The sequence below is a fragment of the Lepidochelys kempii genome, chromosome 1, assembly GCF_965140285.1.
Source record: "Lepidochelys kempii isolate rLepKem1 chromosome 1, rLepKem1.hap1, whole genome shotgun sequence".
NCBI lineage: Eukaryota > Metazoa > Chordata > Testudines > Cheloniidae > Lepidochelys > Lepidochelys kempii.
Window position 1 is genome coordinate 223,704,316 of NC_136380.1, and position 22,701 is coordinate 223,727,016.

Here is a 22,701-nt window from a genome sequence, read left to right on the forward strand (position 1 = left end):
TGAAAATCAGTTGAACCATTTATTTATTTTAGCTCTGGGGAGAAAAAAAGCCACAAAAAATTTCCTCTCTATATGTTCTAATCAGATGTTTTGTGCTCAATGAACTCAAAACCAGCCAAACTGAGAAATTTTACTTCTTATATCTCGTTGACATCTTAAAAAAAAAAATCAAGTCAACTCAAGATTAGGAATATTAACAGTTTTACAATTTTTTAACAAATATTTTCAGGATGTAATTTTTTGTAAGGACTATTATTTTCAAGATCCAGTTTTTAAAATCTGTGAACATTTAGCATGTGATTTTCAACAGTACTCAACTTTAGACGAATTATAGTCTCATTGAACTCATTGACTTCAATGAAAGCAGATACAGGGCAAAAACCATTTTTAAAGGCCCACCTTAAAAACAAACAAGGCCTTCAGAAATACAGTCAAAAGAGCCTGTCCCAGAAAAACTGATATGGTGTCAGTGTGCATACAGTTCAGTGCTGTCCTTATAGCTGGAAACATCTGAAAAACCAAGGGGGTTTTCCGAATTGTTTGAAAGACAAAAAAGAAGCTGTGCTCAGATTAACTTGGAGACCTTTGTGATCGTAAGGTGATGTATGGAAGAAAATACAAAGGTATGAAGGTGAAGAGTTGCTTGGGGAAAAAATTAAGGAGAGGAGAGGCAAAGTAGGGCCCCTAATTCAGCAAGGTAGTTAAGCATATGCCTTACTTTAAGCACATGACTAATATTCTCATTGGCTATACTTATTAGTACTTCCATTGACTTCTGTGGGACTGCTCACATGATTAGAGTTAAGCGTGTGGTTACCTTGCTAAATCAGGGTCTAGGAGAAGATATCAAGACAGTATCTAGCAGAGATTTTGGCAAGGCAGCTATGGGGCCCCCCATAAAGTGCAACACTTCTTAGTTCAGATAGCGCTCCAAGCCAACAGATCTCTATTAGTGCCCTATGGGCAAGGCAGAAAATCCTTTGTAGCTGACTAGCCCACACAATTGTAACAGATTATTACTGCTGCCAGCTAACTCCTTTATCTCAGGTGGTAGAGGCCAGCACCGAGAAGTCCCAGGTTCAAACACTGCTGACAACCTCAGGGGTTGACGGGGATAATTACCTTTGCCTAATATTTTCCTACAGGAGATGTTTTATTTCTGAAGAAAAACCCCCACCCCCATTATATTATTCTTGTAACTGATAATTACGTACTTGGGTATAGAGTAGTTTGGATGGAGCACATCCCTGAGATGGATTATCATTATAACCCTTATTTTACAGATGAGGATAACTGAGAAATAAGTGACGGGCAAGTCAGTGGCAAAGCTGGGATCAGAACTCATGGCGGGTTGACTCCCAACCTTGACCCAGTTCAGCAAGGTAAACGCATGCTTAGGTTTAAGCACGTGAGCAACTCCATGGACTTTGGTGGGACTACTCCAGTGCCTGAAGTTAAGAATGTGCCCCCGTATCTTGCTGAATCAGGGCTCCTGTGTTCAGACCTCCAGACCATGCCGCCTCTCTGTGGGTTTTAAACTTGGAGTCTTTGCTGTTCTTCCAAAGTGCTCAACGGATAGGAGAGTGGAGCTGTCTCTGTGCAACCTGTTTTTATGGTACTTATAAGTAAGTGATGTGTGGCAAGGTTGCTCTGAGGGAAATTTATTAACATGAAATACAAAAAGCTCCTGTAAGAAATCTATATCAACAGATTTTGCTACTTTAAGAAAATAGACAGACAGTCTGAACCACAGACTCCCCTCAGTCTCTGAAGCCCACAGACACACACAGACACACTGTACAAACATATGCCGTCACATACAGACACACAGATAGTATCCCTACCCCCACACAGGGTCACAAAAAAGTGTATACAGACTGTACATTGTGTATCCAAACACTATGCCACATACTGGCACACACAAGACTGTAAAGTGGCACAGGCAGACACAAGCACATGCATGTTACTCCTGAAGCCAAGAAGTTAACAGGAGTGCTAAAGAGAAAACACTCAGCACTTTACCATAATAATAATAATACTTGGCACTTCTAATGGAGCCTAAAGCTTTTTCTAAAATTAAGTAAGCACCACAAGACCTGTGTGTTGTTGGTAAGTATTATTAGCCCCATTGCAGATGGGGAAACTGAGGCTCACAGCTGTTACAAGAAGTGACTCGCCCAAGGTTACAAGTATGCCAGTGACAGAGCTGGTAATAGAATCTAAGACTCCTCCTTTAACTCTGAGTCTCACCACGACACCACACTCCCCCGTGACTAGCTAAATGCCTGACTAGGTAGCATTATTGAGGATTTCATGAAGTTGCACAATGAAATATACTCTCCCCACATACTTTGCCATGAACCTGAAGCAGCAGGCTAAGTTATCCGCTTGACTTCTCACATATTTTAATCTGAAAATTATACAGGTTGTAAGATTATCTTGTGGCATCTTGGTTTACACAGAGAAATACAAAAGGCAATTTGTGAAAGCCGGCTACCATAGGCAATGATGTTAATCTTCATTCACCCACTACAGTTGGTTAAATAAACAAACACATTTGAAAAAGAAAAAAAGACAAATTTCTCCCCCTCCCCTTCCCCATTGTTTGTTTAATTCTAGATTCAGATGAATTTATATTTGAAATAAAACAAAGATAGGCTCAGGTATTAAACAACTTGTCTCACATTCAAGAGCAGCCTCCCCCTGACAATATGGATCAGTGATGGTGTTACTGTCACCGACCCAACTCCTACTGCAGTGCATTGGCACAAGCAGTGAACTGGTAACAGAGATGCCATTATAACAGAGACAACAGGCAAACTAAGACTGTCCTTTTCTTTTTCTGACTTCTTTCCTGGTTGATGAGTAGGTAACTGGCAAAAGGGTTAGTATGGCTCTCTCATCATGGACAGGTTTTATTAATTGCCTTACATTTTTCTCTGTAATGTGCTCAGTTTTCTACAAATAGTAGAAAACCATAGTAGACAACATTGGTTTTAATTCATTCTTTAATTTTGGATTAGGGAAGGTGTTTTTCCTCCTCTTCTAAATATTTGTATGTAAGTGATTGTGTGTACATTTAGTGACTTCTGTACTTCCAGGCATCATACTGCCTCCTGCCCAGCAGACCAAAGATATGCCAATACAAAAGCACATTTCAAACATTTAGCTTTATGTTCTGGCTGGAAGAGAGAAACATGGCATATAATCACCAAATTCTCTTAAGAAAAACAAATACTGCCCCGACTGAAAGTAATTGATTTCACCTGGTGTTCACTGTACTTGCAAAAAAAGAGTTCAAGACACAAGATACTATTTAAGGCCCCCTACCTGCAAAGACTTGTGTGTGTGTTTAATTTTTTTGCACGGTAGTAATCCTGTTACAGTCCATGGGACTGCTCACAGTGCATATGCTTAACTTGATGCACAAGTCTCTGCGAGATCATAGAATCTCAGGGTGGGAAGGGACCTCAGGAGGTCATCTAGTCCCACTCCCTGCTCAAAGCAGGACCAATCCCCAACTAAATCAGATTGGGGCCTATCTGTTGCACAGCAAGGGGTGGGTGACCTAGCCAGGAACAGAGGATTTACTATACTTTGGGCTTCAGAAAGAATTATTTCTATTTGGAGACAGATCCAGATCCTCACTGTCTTCAGTGAACCACCACCATTTCACATAGCTGAGGATCTGGTCTAGCAGAGGGATATGACTAACTTCTCTAACCATCATGTACACAAGGGAAGGCTTAATAAGTTTACTTTCTTTTCATTTTGCAGGGATGGAAGTAAATAGCAGTGCTGTCCTTACACAGCCAAGAGCAGGAGTGTCCCTTGGTGGAACAGGTGGTTTATTCCACATTGCAATGGGTCTGTTTTATGGAGGGGTCCAAAGGGCTGCTAAAAGGATTTTGAAATTTTCTCGTAAATGCTGAATGTTTAAGTTATGATTAAGTCATGTTTACCCATTAACTGTGCAGTAAATAAACCTGTGGCTTTACCCGTCCAGTCATAGCGTGGCAGCATGTTAATTGGGTTTTAGAAGCTGGCGTCCTGCCAACGTTATGCCGTATGAGAGGTTGAGAGTTACAATCTGGTTATCAGCAATGCTGACATGTGCTGAGCGTTATGTGGTTGCACTGCATACCCAACGGCTCTAGCACTAGTATTCCCTGTTATGAAAGGCCTGCTGTTTGAAATTCTTGGCTCTCTGTCAAACTCAGAGTCTGAAGATCAAGACTCTTTTTTTCATTTCTATTAGTTTTTAAGAGATCCTCTTTCACACTTATTGTACTAGGGGGTCAGGGGAGGAGGGGAGGGAACAAACTCTCTATGATATAACAACCTTGGGGAAGATAAGTGGGGGATAATAAAGATCTGGCTTGCCTTTCTCCACGCATTTATCCATTACCCACTGTTTCTACTCCTTAGACATTTACCACCACCAGGTATGGGGTGAGCCCCAGATTTTGGATCTGGATCCGAACTTCAAACATTTAATATATATGGATCTAGAAGTCTGGCCACATTTCTCATTAAAATCTTGCTAGATTCAGACCCCAAAATGGGCAAAATAAAGATATGGAGGGGAAATAGATGGTCAGAGAAGATAGAGAGGGGAACAGAATGGTGAAGTCTTTTGCTCACATAGAAAAAAATTAAACAGATGAAAAGATTAAAAGAAAAAAGTTTAAGGATTTACATGTGGATAGAATCCTGGTTTTTGCTGCCATATCTCTCACCTTTTCAACCCCATGCGCACTTCTTATAGACTTTCTGGACTCTACAGGATGGAAACCTTGCTTTTTATGGACCTCATAAAGATCTGTTCAAGCAGTGCTCCCCTTCTGCAAGTCTGACACGCCGACATGATTTAAACTTTTGGTGTTCATTCAAAACACCAGGAAATCCCTGAAGAAAGTTGAGGGGTGATAGTGAGTGAGGAAGGATTCTATGGCTGGATCCTTCAACTGCTCATTTCCAGACATTTAACATTTGGGGGATGAGGGGGTTTCTGGACATTGAACAATTTGTGTAAAGGGAATAATATTGTTTTGGGATTTCAGCTGGATGCCAGTGAAACATACTTACACCCTAAACCTTTTTTTAAACAGTTTGTTTATCTTTTGAGGAATAAACAGGAAAGGCAGCTATTAAGGGGGTATTATGGTCTTGCGGAGAACATGCTCGTCTCAGGGTCTAGAGACCTTGGTTCTATTCCCTGCATGCTTTCCCAGCTTTGCCATGAGACTTTGTACAAGTGAGTTCACCCTCCCACTCTTCATGTGTCTTGTCTATTTAGATGTAAAGCTTGTCAGGCTAGGGATGGTCTCTTACTATGTCTTTTGTACATTGGCTAGCACAGTGGGGGTGCTAGGTGCTACTGTAATGATAAAGAGTCCTTGTACCACAGACATCTTGTTTACAGCAGCAATGTTAGCTGAACCCCTTCCTAAAATGGGTTTAGTCTAACAGTTTATTCTCTGTTTGTCCGTTTATTCTTTACCTTACTAGAGAACAGGCTAATTTTTTTATTCATCTAAAGTTCCATTTTTATCATCCATGTTACATGCACAATGTTGGCAGCGTAACCAGTGCATGCAGCTTATCTTCAAACAATGTGAAATCTGGAGGCAATTTGTTCTGATGCAAAGCCAGTGTGTTCCTTTCTAGGGAGATGCTGTCAAAGTTGATTCTCTGACAGCCTACAGAGGTGCAGGGTCAGTCCTAACGTTAAGAGCACATATAGAGCATCTTTCATTGGAGGATCTCCAAGAGCTCTACAGACATTAGCTAACTAATCAGAACACGTCAGTGAGATAGGTCATATTATCCCCATTTGCAAAATGGAAAACAGCCACAAAGAAAAGTTAAATGCCTCACCCAAAATAAGCCAGTGGTAGAGATGAAACTTAAACTCAGGTGTTCCTGATTCCCAGTCTACTAAACTATGCTGCCCTATTAGTAGGAAGCTGGAGTGCACAGAAGATATTTTAATAGCATTAAGAAAAAGAAAATTTCTAAACTGCCAGTGGGACTTTATTTTTAAAATGCAGGGTTAAACTCAGAATTGTCAAGGTACAGAAAGGACCCTCTCCTACAGTTGTGTGCCTAGAATATTATTTCTGGAAGATGGAGAATATATAGAGAAATGCACGAACTGTTTATATAGCACAAATTTCTGTAACATCTAGACTTCCCCAGGGTGTCTCTGCATATGGGCATGTTAGAGAGAAAATCTTGGAGTGAATGGCCCTTTCTAATTAGTCTTGATGCAACTCTTCTTAGTTGAAAGAGATATTTAAATATACCTCAAGCCTATGTGCAGTTAAGCACAAGGGTTGCAGCTACGATTTTAATGGGTCCCCAGGACCCTGCTTTGAAGTGATGACTCACAAAGAATATTTTGTCAAGCCAACTGTGCCATAAAAATATTAAGCGCGGTTTCAAATAGTAAAGGTTTTATTATCCTGCTCACTTCCTGTCACAAAGCATTGCATTAAATTCTCCTTTTAAGGGATTAATGACCTATTTGCCGAGTTCCATGCTGCATTTGTGGTTATAAAAGCCACTAAAAACCATGTTATCAGCACCAGTGTTAATAAAGATATTGGAAAGTCAGTCGAGCACAAATATATTATAAGCCAAAGCATTAATCCAATTGCATTTACCCAGAATGTTCTTTACTGTTCCCTGGTGACCTCAGAGCATAGTTACCATTTTGTGGAAACCGTCGAGAAAGATACACATTTGAGAGAGTACAGGGAAGCAGCAATCAAAATCTGTGTAATGTAAATCCCAAACCCTGACACACATACACAGGGGTCATGCAGAAGAATAGACTGTACATCAGGATGTCAACACAACTACCAAATACCGTAACCTGCCGCCACCACCACAATTAGAAAATTAGCAACAGTCACCAGTATTTTTACTGACAAATTTGCAAGCCCAAAACAGACGATGAATCTTGTTTCACAATAAAAGGCCATCAAAGTCTGCAAAGTTACCATTGCAAAAGAATGGTAAATTCATACAGCTCCTGTTTATAAAACTCTAAATAGGTCTTGTTACAATATCTACCTTTTCAACCACCAAAATGAAAAAGCATATAAAATTTCTGAATGCATTAAAAGCTTAAGAAAGCAACAGCAACATACCGTGTCACATGGATATAGTGTCCTTCATTCCAAAGGATCCCAAAGCACTTTACAGACTAGACGCCATTTTTAAATACTCTGCAGTTGATAGCAGCAAACATTGCAAACCAGCCTAAGGCCAAGGAGTTTTTGACTAAGAAGTATTGGTACCAACCCCTGACTTTACATATCTTGATGTGGGATAACACCAATGTATAGCACTTACTATAGGTGGTGCTTTTCATCTGTCAATCCCAAAGCACTTTGCAGGAGAGCGACTCATTTTCCCTGTCCTAGATAAAGAAACTGAGGTGCAGTGACTTTCCCAAAGCGACACAGCAAATGAGTGACAGAGCCCAGAACAGAACACAAGTCTACTGATTCCCAGTCTGAGGGACCTGCTGTCCGCACAATGCAGAGAAGATATCCGTTTTTAAGGTCTTAAATGAAAGACTCATATACATGAAGATGCATGAAACTTGATTTATTTACCTCGGAAGGATGAGCAAACTACCCAGTAATTTGCACTAGAGAAAGGAAATTATGGATTTCTTCCTCTTGGATTAATTATCTTACTATTTTTACTGACAGTAAATACAGTTACTAATAGTGTTCAAATATCCTGGGTCAAATATCATCCCACCTCAGGACAAGATCCTCCTTGAAAGTATTATCTTTCTATTCGGCTTTGAAAGTTTAGCCACTGATCTGCACCTGTGACATTCAACTTAGCCCTCAAACAGCAACTCATCTAGTGTCCCTTAAGCTAAAGCACACAAGTCTTGGATGCTTTGTTAAATGCTCCATTTGGAGCAAGTACTAAAAAATACAATCACAATTCTCAACATCTCTGATATAATTAACATTAAAAATGAGACAGCTCCATAGAGGTAAAATTGGACCTTCAATAAGTTGAGAATTAGGAGAATGTTGTCCACTTTTACCGAGTGACAGTTGGAAGTGTGGCCATTTATGGTGTTGGACATTAAAAAGGGGTTGAAAAACTATACTATATTTAGCATTTCTGGGCCTAGCTGCTATAAAGTCTTGACATTTGCAACACCAGGAGCAGGCTGTCAGAGACTGTGAACGCCGCCTAGATTGTCAGAAAGATTTCTAACCTAATTTCCTACTCAGAAGATCTTTCCTATTCAAAGATTGTGCAGCCAGTTCCTGTACCCATGGACATCAATGGGAGCTTTGCCATTTACTTTAATGGGAGCAGAATCTAACCCTGGGCAGTAGTATATTTTTTCCTGATGCTTAAAAACCAATATTACAACAGGATGGAAGCTGGTTGAAATACTTGGACATTGGGCCTCTCTACCACAGGAGTCTCCAGCAATGTCCACTTTAACACCACGATGGCTGCCAGCAAAAGGCTCTTAAAAATAAAAAAAGCTGATTTTAATCAAAATCTTTCCTTTAAATCTAGCTTTGACTTTATACATAGCACAAAAGTGCTTCTCGGCACGGACATTTTCAGGATGCGGTCCTGAGCCAAATACCGTAAGCGCAGCCTGGTCATCAGACTGCAATCTCGTGGCCCACCTCTGAAGCTGTAATAAAGCTGCTGCACTTTGCCTCCCACCCTTGGTGAAGCCCACTAATAACATCTGCTTTATAGCAGCCACTCCTACAACCTGCTATTTCCTTGGCTCTGCGGCTGTCACAGAGAGGATGTGCTTTTCTATGCTGCAGGTCTGGTGGAAAGTTGTCAGACTTCAAGCCAAATGTGAAACCAGCCAGTGCTGAATAAATGACTTGAATGGCTTTCTCAAGGGACCCCTTCCAGGATCTAGAAGGCTTTATAGCCAGATTTGGCCAGTGTTTGTAGCCAGCCTTCCTCAGAAGCAAATTAAAAATCAAAATACAGACACCATTTCAAAAACATAGAAAGCTAGACTCAAACATCCACCAAGTGACATACCTGTATAAAAATAACCACAAGGTTGCAAATTCATACTTTCCTACTTGGTAAGACCAACTGCAACCAGGAATAAACCAGGAAACGCGTGGGGTGGACTGTAGTATTGCCTTAAGAGAAAGCATCAAACTGGAGGCAGAAAAATCAGAAAAAGAGGGGAAAAAAAAACATTTAGCTGGATAATTTGGATACTCTCATTTAAAGTAAACCAAATGGTGGGTGGCGCAGGAAGTTAGGCCTCTCACCTGTGCCATTTCAATCAATGGGAACAAGAATAGACCCTTGCTCAATATCCCAGTTGTATCTATGGAGACCAGTGACAAGTTCAGTTCCTGATTCAAAAACAAGGGTCTACTGAATGAAGCACACTGACCCCCCTCTCCATTCTGGTTCTGCAGGCAGGAATCCTAGCACGAGGGTCTCCATGCTGAATGCTGGCCTCTCCCACACGTATCACAAACGGAGCAGGGATCTGAGCAGTCCATCCTGAGAGGCCTATACGCTCTCTCCTTGCCCATAATAGGGTGGGAAAGGGAAAGACTTGCTGTGATTCCTACATCCACTACCAAATAGGGGGAAGCTAATGACTCCCATTCAGTCAGGAGGAGGGAACAATGTACAACCCTCCCAGCAGCCTGGAGCAAATGGATGTGATTTCCAACAGTTGTGTGGCTTGGTGAGAGGGACTAAGTGGCGGCCTTGCTTTGAACTGTGCTCAGTAAAAGATGACAACTCTAGTTTTATTATTGATTTCTGTACAATTCAAGCATTAAGATGAAGCCATTCCCACCACCCTGAAACTCTTCAGGGGGCAGCGGAGGATCCTTTTCAATAGAAGCAGCAAGATACAGAATGGAAGGAGAACTCTCTAGTCAACTCTTTCTTTCTTCCTCCAGGAATTGTTCCTTTTCAGTAAGGTTTTATGCCTCTTGGCATCAGGGAATGAAAGTTAGTCTGGTCCAACATCTGGGGATTTGCTTCAGTCTTGGAACAATGCCTAAAAAGCATGGCTAGCCTGAAGGACCATGGACATTATTAACTGCTCTACCTCATCTCACAAACCACCAGTGCTAGAAACAAATGCCATATGTCACTAGAAAATAAAAATCGAGGATCTCAAATTCCCTGTAATAAGAGAATGTAAGAATGGCCATACTGGGTCAGACCAAAGGTCCATCTAGCCCAGTATCCTGTCTTCTGACAGTGGCCCGTGCCAGGTGCTTCAGAGGGAAGAGCATTTGTGACATTACAGGTCACCTGCTATTTGACTTTTACGTCATCACTCTCTGATTACTATCATTTCCTCTCTCATTCCCATTTCAATACTACACTTGATTTTCACAGCCACTGTCTTGTTACAGCTAGACAGCAGTGTTACGAAAGTCTACCCTGTAGCTTTCAAATATAACGAATCATTAATTTCTAACTCTGGAGACAGCAGCTAAAAATCATATCTGAACTGAATGGAGGGTGGGGAAAGGAAGATTAGAATATGATTTTTATCTGGTCTCACAACCTACCAAGGCTGGAAATACGTAGATAAGACAAACAAGCTCTTACTACTGTTAGCCTGCCCTCTCTCACATTTTGCTTTAATCTACGTTATCAACTTTTCAGGCTGTTTTACTGCCTGTACAGTACCTAGCTAAAGCTTGTAATCTGAATGGGGCCTCTAGGCACTGTTGTGATACCACCAATAAGTAATACACTTTATTCAACAGTGCTTCTCGACCAGAGATGCAAAATAGATCCCCTCTTCTCCATCATTGTGCATCTATAAGTAATTTCTAGAGGTGCCTGAGGGTTCACTCATGTACACCTGCCTTGTCCATTCCTGGCTAACTTGACTTTGGTGGACTACACCCACCTTTCTTCCTCCAGACCTAACGTTTGAGTTGATAATGTGTAGTGTGTACATTTGGTCTTAAATATTGGCAGAAGGAATCTGGACCAAAGGCACCCTACTGGAAAGGATCTGCTTAAAAGCCCATTATGGCCTGTTGAGTTGAAGGAAGCATTCAAGCATAGAATGCATAACGATTGCATATAGCTCATGGGTCATATAGTCCTCCCGTTACCAGAGACTAGACTTTGGTCCTTTCTTTTCCTGTTTATTTGGGGGGGAGGGGGGATTTTCTGGGAGAAAGGTTTATTTTCTCCCTTTGTTAAACAAGACTGAATACTGTATAAAAATATTGAACAGAATGGGCAGAAGCAACTAGCAATATTGATGTCTGGTTTCTGAAGAAGGGAAATTGCACTAAAAGAAGATTTAAAACCTAACGCAAGCAACTTGGCTTTGATCAGCAGCTGAAGTCAGTGTGATTGGATTTCTAAGAACAAACTTTGCAGAGGCTTATTGGAGACACCGAGAGAAGACCGAAGTTGTCAAGAGCAAAGACTTGAGAAAGAAATAGGAGCAGGAGATGTTCTAGACTTTGAACACTGCTTTCTTAAAAGACAAAGAGCCAACTGCCATTATAAAATGTACATAGATTATGTTCGAATATTTTCCAGTTCATTAGGGCTGATCTTGGTCATTGGATTTTGCACCAATGCTTTGGTTTTCACACTCTTTGCTACATACAGTTCCGTACAGAAAAGTCAACTAGACATTCTTCTCCTAAGCATGGCTGTGGCAGACCTGCTTAGTCTTACCCTGATGCCCTTCATTCTTGCTTCTGCTGTCCAGAACACCTGGTTTTTGGGAGATATATTCTGCAAGGTTTTCCAGTTTGGCCTGGCTTTCTCCTGGGCTGCTAGCATCTATTCCTTGTGTGCTGTCTCCATTACTAGGGCTCGAATCATCATGAGACCTTACAGAGCTCCAGAGAAGACTACCATGATCGTGATGCTGATTGTGGTTTGGGCATTGAGTTTTATCATCAGCTTATCACTGCGCAACCATGCCACAATGGAAACAAGGCTTGCGACAAACATGACGTTTTGCCTACCAGCGCTCTACTCAGAGCACTATAAGATTATCCTTAGCCAGTTTATTCTATATTATTTGATCCCAGTCTCAGTGATTGCATTCAACTACATCCGACTTGCTCTTTTCCTGCACAAGAGTCCCATGATGTCTTTGGTGAGTTCTAGAAATACCCGAAGAGCCTCAGTAATGATTTTTTGTACAACTGCTGCCTTCTCCGCATGTTGGCTTCCAGTGTATATTTTGGAGTTATGTATCTACTTGAGAGTCTACCACCATGGCTACGCCTGGGACACTTTCTATTTCATCTGTAATATTCTTCAGTATCTTCACCCATGCATCAACCCAGTGCTGTATGTGTTACTGTCCAAACGATATAGGAATAGCAAAACCAAAAGGATCTTGTGTCGCAAAAAAGTTAAAGTGAAGCCTCAGGTCCACAGCTTAACAGAACCCTCCTAAAACACTTGCATGCCTTGGGAGTGGAGTTCCAAACACGACAGCAGGGTGTGTAATGTGTGTATGTTTATCATTATTTATAACACATCATGGATTCTGAAATAACGTCAAAGACATTAAAGACTTTAGTGAGTAAGAATACAAAAAACCCAATCTACAATTCCCCCTCCCCCAAGCAGTAGGGGAGAACATCAGTATGCTGGGTGAGTTGAACTATTATTTAATCCAATCTTTAGAAAAATTAACAATCCCTCAGCAAGATATTATTTCCCTTTTCTTAATTCTTATTTTGTTGAATGTGCTAGTGGAGCTTTGCTTCTGTACTGAAAATCAAATTCTGCCCAATATCCCTGCAACTTCACTGAGAAGGAATGGTGTCAATAGGGTTGGACTCTGGGCAGAACTGGCCCAAAATGATAAATTTTAGAGACTATCTTTTTTGAACGTGATTCAGTTCTTCACAATCAGATGCCGTGAAGAACAGGACTTGCCCTGGTCTACACTGACCAGTCAGTCAGTTCTGCATTGCATCAGCTAACTCAGCCCTTCCATTCACATTTGATACGTTTTTTAGTGAGAACAAGCCCTTAGAAATGTTTAAACTGTACAGCAGAAATCAAAATAAGTATTCTTGTTCTCCATCTATTAAGGATCTTAGATGGCACCCCACCCTGTGGTATCTGAACAGCTGTTAGGTCTGTTTGTGTTACTGCAGGAGTACAGATTCCATTAAACATTTGTGGGGAGGAGAAATATTTTTTCTTATAGCTTAAAGTCAACAGAAATACCGAACCCCCATCCTCCCATGTTTGTGGCACCAAATAATTGTGATCGACTCTGGTCTAAGCTGTGGTATTTCCATCTTACTCATCTTCTAATACATGCTTGACCAAATCTGTGAGAAACTTCTAATTATCCTGAGATACTTTAAAAACAGAATTAAAAGTCACAAACCCCTTCTTCTCATCCTCCTGCCCCAAACCAAAGACTCACACAACACCTGAAGAGATAAGGGAAGTTTCTGCATGTTTATGTACACAGGTAGGAAAAAACTGCTTTAAGATTGTATATATTAAACTTTTCTTAAAGAAACTCTTGCAACAGAGTCTCAGTTCTGGGATAGCTTTATTACTGAAAAAGAACTGATAATGTTTATTACTTCACATTTGCTTTTTGGCATAAACATCCTCTGTGAGTTTGATTACCTTGACTTTAAGAGACTCCACCAACATGCAAGTGAATGCATGCGGGGAGCCAAGCATCTCAGAGGCCAGTGCTCTGCTCTGGGGTCGCTTTTAAATCATGTGGTATGAGAGGGAAGAGGTGTGGTGGGCAAAGACAGGAGTGGGAATAAACTTTAAAATTAAGCTATGGTAACCATCCATAACAGTTGTATGACTGTGTTATTATTGTGTCTTACTAGATTGCTTTTAATCACAAGAATATAATGGCTCCACAATAAAGCCGTGGCGAAATACAGCATATTCTTATCAGCACTCTAGTCTCGGTGGAATATTTTGACTGGAGGAGAGTGCAGTGCCCATCAGTGCTTGTTGACGAGCATGACCTTTTTTGAAGTTAAACCCTCCCCCATAAGATTGTACAATCCAGCATAGAGACAAAAACTGTAAAGACAGAAGTGTTCAAATCCTTCTTTAAGATAGGCAGCAGTATGAAAACTTACATAAAGCAAGTCAGAATTCACTTTTAAAAAAAGGGGGAGGGAGGTTCCTTAGTTTATCCCAGATACAGTCACAACATGGGTAGCAGAAGTAGATCTCTTAGATACTGTGTTGGCAATGTATTTCAATCAAGAACCAGAAAACAGGCCTAATTCTGCTCATGTTAGGGTGACCAGATGTCCCAATTTTATAGGGACAGTCCCGATTTTTGGGTCTTTTTCTTAGATAGGTTCTTATTACCCCCCACCCCCTGTCCCGATTTTCACATTTGCTGTCTGGTCACCCTAGCTCATGTGCAATTCTGCTGATGCAAATGAAAAGGCAGAGGTGCATGCCAATACAGAATTTGACCAGTGCTCTCTAGTTGGGAAGGGATAGTTGCTATGGTGTATTACTGAAGTACCTAGATGCCTCAGTCTTGCTAAGGGGCTGCATGTACACAGAGTAACAAAACAAAACAATTTTGCTTCTGTTTCTATTCATTCACACCTTATATTCTGTACAACTAAACAGAGGCACAAAATATCTACACATTTATCCTAGATAATAATTCCTTCCACTTTGAGCCACCACTATTGTGAAAGCAGGCTGGGCAGTCACTGTAGCAACATCTGGACTTTTAAGAGGAAGACCGCAGCTGTGCTGGGACACCTTAGATAAATATTTAAGTATTTACTAGGGGAAATGTATTCTATATTGGGAGTTTCTAAAATGCATATTATGCATTTCAAAAGCACTATACTGAACCTATGGAATATTTGTGTGCACAGATTTGTGCTGGAAATGGCCCAACCTGATGATCACTTTAGATAAGCTATTACCAGCAGGACAGTGGGGTGGGAGGAGGTATTGTTTCATATTCTCTGTGTATATATAAAGTCTGCTGCAGTTTCCACGGTATGCATCCGATGAAGTGAGCTGTAGCTCACTAAAGCTCATGCTCAAATAAATTGGTTAGTCTCTAAGGTGCCACAAGTACTCCTTTTCTTTCTGTGCCTACTGTGGTTGCTGGGAGACAGCAGGCCTAAGCCCACCCAAAGCTAAAGGGCTCGAAGTCTCTGTAGAGATTGTGAAGGACACAGTGCTGTTCAGAGTCTGATAGGACTGTACAAAAATCTGTCATCTGAACAGTCTTCTGTAGAGTTGTCTGGGAATTCATCTTCCTCCAAGGAGGGATCACCAAAACAGGTACTTCATCCTGGAGAGGGAGAGAGGGATAATCTGGCCTCAAATCACAGGAGGCGCTGATTGGTCTGTGACAGGGACTAATTTATATTCCCCTACCCCAAATCCTATCCAGAGTGTGGCTGAGACAAAATCCACCGGAACCGTCCCATTGTCATGGCAACTATGAGCTAATCCAGAAGAATCACCCTGTAGAGACTCTAAGGCCAGAAGGGACCACTGTGATCATCTAGTCTGACCTCCTGTGTAACACAGACCATAGAACTGCCCCAGAATGATTCCTGTTTGAACAAGAGCATATTGGGGAAGGGGGAGGGATGAAATCTAATCTTGATTTTAAAACTGCCATTGATGAGAATCCACTGTAACCTTTGGCGCCCCTCCCCACCAGCCCCAACTTGGACCTGTGCCAGATTTCCAGTGGCCAGAGGAGAGGCGCCCCTCCCCCAGCCCCAACACAGACCTGTGCCGGACTTGCCACAGCTGGGGGAGAGGAGTCCCTCCCTCCCTCCCCCAAAACAGACCTGCCCCAGATTTGCCACAGACAGGGAGAGACACCTCTCCCCTGGCTGCTGTGGCGACAGAGGGCTGGGGGGTGTCCTCTCTCCTCTCCGCAGCCCCAGCCCCACTCCACAGCCTTCACAGAAAATGTGCCTTAAGTCACTAAGCAGGTGTTTGGAGTGCTAGTCTTAATGCTGCCTTCATGTTAGTTTTTGTTATAGAAAGCAAAACAAAATGCAGCCACCTTTAAAGTTTTTTTTCTTGAAAACTCAGTGGCTAAATACTGGGTCACGTAACGATTTAATATTTCCCATTGCCCTTCTAAACATGCAAGAGTGGATACAGGAGGACTCTGGACAGACTATCAGAAACGTGTGAATGGTCAATAAAGATTGCAAGCCTGAGTCACATGTGGAAGAGTCACTCCCTCCAAAGGGGGGCATAGCTTTCACCCTTTTTTTTTTTTTGTCAATTTCAGGTGGTGGTGCCTGGAAGTGAGATAAAGAGCCTTGGAGTCCATAGTCCTCCTGCTAGAGGGAGAGGTGTGGAAGGAAAGCACAAGGGGCTCTGAGCCTGCCTCCTCCATTCCAAAAACTACCATTAACCAAAGGAAGGATGCTAGGGTCTCCCCTGCCTCAATAAGCTCCCGGAGTTCAGGAGTGGCAAAGGAAAAAGCCCCAATGTTTATTGAAACAAATACTGACTCTCACAGAGGGTGTCACTGCCTTGTGGGGTGGGCTCTTGAGGGGGCCTCAGCTTCACCTGACTGACTCTCTTTAGTTTGCTCTCAGCGAAGTCAGTGCTAGGACCCTCATATCCATTTAAGCCGGTCATCTCCTCCACTCTCCCAGTGGTTTTCTTGGAGGCAGTCTGGTGCAGGGCTGCCACCACCTTGCTATCCCAGATCTTTCTGCCTCCCTTTCCTTCACTGCACTCTCGCCTTTATAGCAGATCTTTATTTCTTTGTTGGTTGCACTTGTGAGTGCCTGCCTCCATGACTTTCAGCTCTGGCAACTGCGTGGGGTTGTGATCAAGTTACTTTCTTGTAAACAGGAGGAACTATCCTAGCGGCTCTATGTTCAGTCTGGGGTTTGTAAACCCTCCTTACAGAGGGCAGTAGTAGGATGGACAGACACATGGGTAAAAATAGCCAGTATCAGAAAACAAGAGATTTTTGCAGGCAAGGCCTCTCCATTTCCGGCTATTTCTATTTCTCTGTTCACCTCTGCCAGTTGCACAGCCACTGTCCCTGTTTATTGCTCAGCCTTATACTTAACCAAATTGATTTGGGGGAGCTTTTCCAGCCAGATTATGTATATTTACGGTTAACCAGTCAATAGCACTTAATGAGCATTACACAAGGTATTTTTAAAACCCTTATCTAGAGTCTATAATATACTAACTGTGGAACCACAGGAGATGGCACTGCACCTTCACAGACTAATAGTTTTCTGCCTCAATGTTCCTTCAAGTAAGTTTTTGGGATGGCCTACCTAACTTGCCCAAATTTTATATGCTCCTTTGAACAAGAGAGCATCACTTTGCAATGAACTTTTGGTAAGACCAGGGTAAAATTTTCAAGCATGCTTATGTGACTTAGGGCTAGTTTTTCAAAGGTATTTAAGCACTTAAGGATGCAGATAGGCACCTAGTGGGATTTTCAGAAGCACCTAGCCCCCTCCCCCTTCTTTAAAAAAAAAAATCTACCAGGCACCTATCTGCATCTCTAGGCATTTAAATATCTTTGAAAATAGCCCCATAGCTCCCCCCACTGGTAAATGTAAGTGATTCTACTCACTATCATCTCACCCCCTGGCATCAGGTCATGGTGTTGCAGGGGGTCTTTGCCTTTTGTGCCCCTGCTGATCACCTCTTTGGCCCTGTGACATGTCTAAGACACTAAGTTATATCTTGTCCAACTCCCCCTCAGGGTAACAAAAATCTAAATGTCCCAACAGGACATCCTTTCACTCCTCTCTAGCTAAGCCTCCACCTTTCTTCTGGGCCCTGTCCTCAGCCCCACCCTGGCCTCAATAGTCAATGGGGTCACTGTGGCTTTTTATAGGAACTCAGATCCACCCTCTGTTCTGGGTTCCAGCCCAGGGACACCATGGTAAGCAAGCAGTTCTGGTCCTTTAGATGTGCTGCTCCTACATAGGTCCCTTCCTACCTCCAAGCCCCCCAAGCTGTTTCCCAGAAGCCTGCGGTTAATACAGCCTCTCCTCTGGTTCCCGGGCTTCTCCCTAGGTCCTCCCAGCTCCTCCCCTGGTACACCAATCTGCACAGCTGCCTGTCTTGTACCTGTTCTAGGGGCTCACCACAAGTGCTAACTCCAACCCCACAGACCCTCTTCTGCCTCCCCTCACCAGACCTTTCCCAAAGAGTAGAACTTCTTACCTCCTCTCTCTGGAATCTCCTTCTTTCTGACTGAGTTCTCCTTTGTGTAGCCTGCCTTGACCCTTACACAGCTTGGGTCACTTATAGTAATTAAGCCACCAGATCACATCAGCTGAGGGGTAACTACTAGGTCATAGGCAAGACTGAGCCCTGCTCCCCTTAAAGGGCCAATGAGCCTGTGACAGTGAATATATATATTTCTTTCAGCACTTAATATTTAGTTATGCCTGTTTACAAAAGTAACTCATTCTGGAGCTTCAATCCAGGTGCCCAATTCAAAACGCCTTCAAAGGGCCTAATTTCAGAAAGTGTTGAGCACTATCCCCTCTGAAAACTCCGGTCCCTTTCAAGTGTCTCAGATTGGGCACCAAAAAACTGGGGCATTCCAACTCAGTAGTCACTTTTGGAAATCTTGGCCTTTATTTATATGTCTGTATATGTTTATTTCATTGCACATTCTTCCATGCATAGATCTATATACAGTGTGCTTCACATTATACCCTTTATCCCTGTTCATATTTCTTTTCCACCTGCACATTATTTTTTTATTTTTCTCCTATTTTTTTTAAGCTAGACCTGTACAATTTATTCTCCTATAAACAAAGCTAGCTAAACTCTAATGCTATTGCCATGTGTTAATTGAGAATATATAGGGTAGAATTTTCAAAAGCACTCAGGCCTAGATCCTCACAGATATTTTGGTGAAATCCAAGGGAGTTAGGTGACTACATATCTTTGAGGGTCTGTGCCCCAGCTACTTATTTTGCTTCCAGTGAAGTCAATGTTAAAACTGCTATTGTCTTCAATAGGAGCAAAATTAGATCAACACTGCGTACTTTTGAAAATCCCAACCATACTTTTACAACAAGCTCTGAATATTCTGCTCAACAAAAACTGGTCAGTTGGCTTAATAAAATCATGATGCCAATGAAGCCATTGTCCTAATTCTCACACGTTCAGAGGAATACACTGCGCTGAGAGAGAGATTCATTTTTGTTTCATGAACTTCTTTAACAACAGGCAAAGAGAACAAAGCATTCACAGGGGTTATATTTGCATGGTTTCAAAGACCACAACAGATTCAGAGAAGAACCTAAAGGAAATAAGGCACAGGAAACATAAACTAGAAGACCGTAATTCTCAGCTGTTAGGGCACAAGCAAGATTTAGGCTTGTCTACACTTAAAACACTACAGCAGTGCAGCTGCAATAGCACTTCAGTGTAGACGCTACCTCACCGACAGGAGGGGTCCTCCTGTCAGCATAGGTAATCCACCTCCCAGAGAAGTGGTAGCTAAGTCAATGGAAGAATTCTAGTGCTGTCCATATGGGGACTTAGTTTGGCTTAACTACACCGCTCAGGGGTGTGGATTTTTTTTTTTTTTTTTTTAGTATTCCCTATATCCATTGTTTAGAGTCACGGTACTGCCTTCCTGCCAAGTTGTTTCTTGTCCATTTTTCCAATTCAACAGGAGTGCTCTTTCTTCTGAGAGCAAGTTATGGGTCTAATCCCGAGAGATGCAACACACCTGCAACTCTCATTATCTTCCCTGGCAGCTGGAATGAGAAGCTACACAGAGCACACAGGTCAGTGCTTTGCTTTTTCAGAGTCATGGATCAGCAGTGCTCTCTCAAAAATTGTTCCAGTAAAATGTGTGAGCAGTCTTCACCTTTTCACAGGATACTCTTACGCAAAAAACATTGTCCTGATCCTGAGAGCCATTGTTCATTTACATTCAGAGATCTGCATTATGAGGGCTTATCAGCTTTACTTCAAGTATCAACACGCACAACACACACAGGAAAACTAGAAGAGTCATGTGGCAACGAAGTTCTCCTGAAGATTTAAGGGTGTATACTTCCCCTGTCCCAGCATAATCAATGTAAGGTTAGAGTGCCAACATAAGCATCTCTTTAGACTCAATGGAAGTTTACCAGGTAAATTCACTGCACGATGGACCTCATCCAAAACTCCCTGAAGACAATGGGAATCTTTACATTAACTTTAAAGGGCATTGGATCAAGCCCTATAAATACCAGAACTCTTAGATTATGAATCTGTTTAAAAAAAAGTCTCTCCACCTGCCTTACTGTACATTTGCCATGTCTTTCTTGTTATTTATACAAGTAGAAGTTTGTGACTCTTCACCTCACCTATCACCTATACATGCACCATTACAAGCCAACACATATCTCATTACAGAGACATCCATGTGAGTCATTGAACTGCTGGGAAAAGTTGAAAGCAGGTTCCTTGGATTGCCAGAGATTAGCTCTGAGAGGGAACCCCCTGCTTAAGAACATCATGTTCCTGTCACACCTCTGACAGTTTCTTCCAAATGTACAGATTCCTTCCCACAAATGTGTGTTGTTTCTTTGTTTGTTTTAAACTGACTGAGACATGTATGGGAAGCTCTGTTGCTACATTTGAGAACAGTTTATGCCTGGAGGATGGACAGCTGCTGTTGCTAAGTATCTGTTTTCCAACTACCTCCTTGCCTCCCCTCCTAAAACCTAGTTTCTGTGGACTTTGCTGGGGCGATCATCCACTGAAATTTAGAAAACCACAAATACAAGTTCTTATCCACCATGTAGCTCTGGTCTGCACTTGAATACAGTAGCTCAAAGCCCTGCCTGTAGATGGCAGCACTTTCCTCACCCCTGAAGCTCCACGGGAACTGCAATACAGTATCATACTGTATCACATGTATCTAACATTCCTAAACTGGGGACTTCTTTAAAGAACAGCCAGCACTGAAAGTAAGGTACATTTAAACAACCCCCCAAATTAAATTATAAAAATTCTACAATTTAAAATGTGAACATTTTGAAATGACAATAATCCCCAGGAATATTAAGTGTTGCCACTCTATATCTCAATAGTCTCCTCACTAAACTCTCCACCCCTTCAAAACACTAAGGATTCTACTACCTTTACATTGAGTAACACCGCAATCTGTAAATAGCCCAGCTGAGTTCAACAGGGCTATTTGTGGACTAAGGTCCTACTCAACATGGGTCAAGGTGGCAAAATCTGGCTCTAAAAGACAGTTTTCCATGACAAGGCCAACAAAAGCAATGTGGAATTGGTAGACTAGGGCATTTTAAAGATGTGACTTGTCAAAAAAGTTAGGAAAGTTTGTATAGAGTGAACAGGGAAAAAAAAATAAAACCCATTTTTTCTTCATTTTATCCAATTCCCCAAATCCATAAATCCCTATCTGGGGATCAGATATGACATGTAGAGTTATTAGGGGGTAGCAAGTGGAGGAGGAAAAGGGAAAGGAAGAGGAAATATAAAGATCAGTTTTATAATGGAAAGTTAATTTCAACTTTAACCATGGAGCACCTATCAACACTCCCTAATATGTCTAGCTCTTCTTTACAAAGAGCTTGAACAAGAAAGAGAGAGTGCACAGATCAGCTTCAGCAGGAAGAGTTGATAAGCATCAAATACATACTGCACAGAAGGGGGCAGGCAGTTCTGAGTCCACAGAAGGATGAGTCCTGCATCAGAAATCAGACCTTGGCAATGATTTGGAGGCTGAGGACAGGAAAGAGCTCAGCTCTGAGCACTGGCATGCAGTGGAAGTGAGGCATTTGGGCCTCAGAGGGGGGAAGGAAGGGAGTAACTGCACTACAATAGAAACACCTTCCCCTCCAGTTTTGTGTCAGTTAAGATGGTACATGGTCTGTTGTTCTAAATGAGAACACCAGAATAGTAAGCGTAACTGAGGAGGGTGGGAGATCCAGAGGAGAAAGAGAGAGATGGGTTTGTGTGTGTGTATGAACAATATAGGATCACTGGATCCAGAATGACTGGTTAGGCTCTTTTCACATTCTAGCACGGTTGGAAGTGAAGGGTCCATTTTATTAATTGAAAAATATTACTTTATTACAGTGCATCTGTCATCTCTAGGCACAGTGACAAATTTTTCACACACATTGAAACAGTCACAAGTTGCAACTAAAAAAGGGAGTGCAGAGTTAGAAGAGCTCACATGTCCTTACACTAGTGAACCTTGGCGAAGTCTGTGAGCTCTGACAAACTACAAGGAGCTGAGTGCCCTCATCTGCCACTGGAGAGCATGGGACTTGAGGGCACTCAGCATCCTGCAGAACTGGACCTTCCAAAAGGCCACAGTGCCTATTCTGCAAGCAACAAACGGAATAGTTTCAGTTGAGTTGAGCTTTTTTGATAGGCAGAGCTCACATTTAAGAAATTCTGTGTGTGTAATATTTCTAGCTACAGTAAAAAAACAAAGCATATTAAAAAATGCTGAAATTCTTATGGCATCCTTAATACAGTACTTATTTATTGGTAATGTCAACACCATCAGGAAAAAAACAAAACACACGCACCATGATGCATTAAGGTACCAATTTTAAAGGTGGTGAAAGAACAGTCTCACAAAGGCCAGACTCCTTTTCTAACATCTTCTCCCCCTTTTGGATAAGAAACATAATTTGCACTGAAACAGGC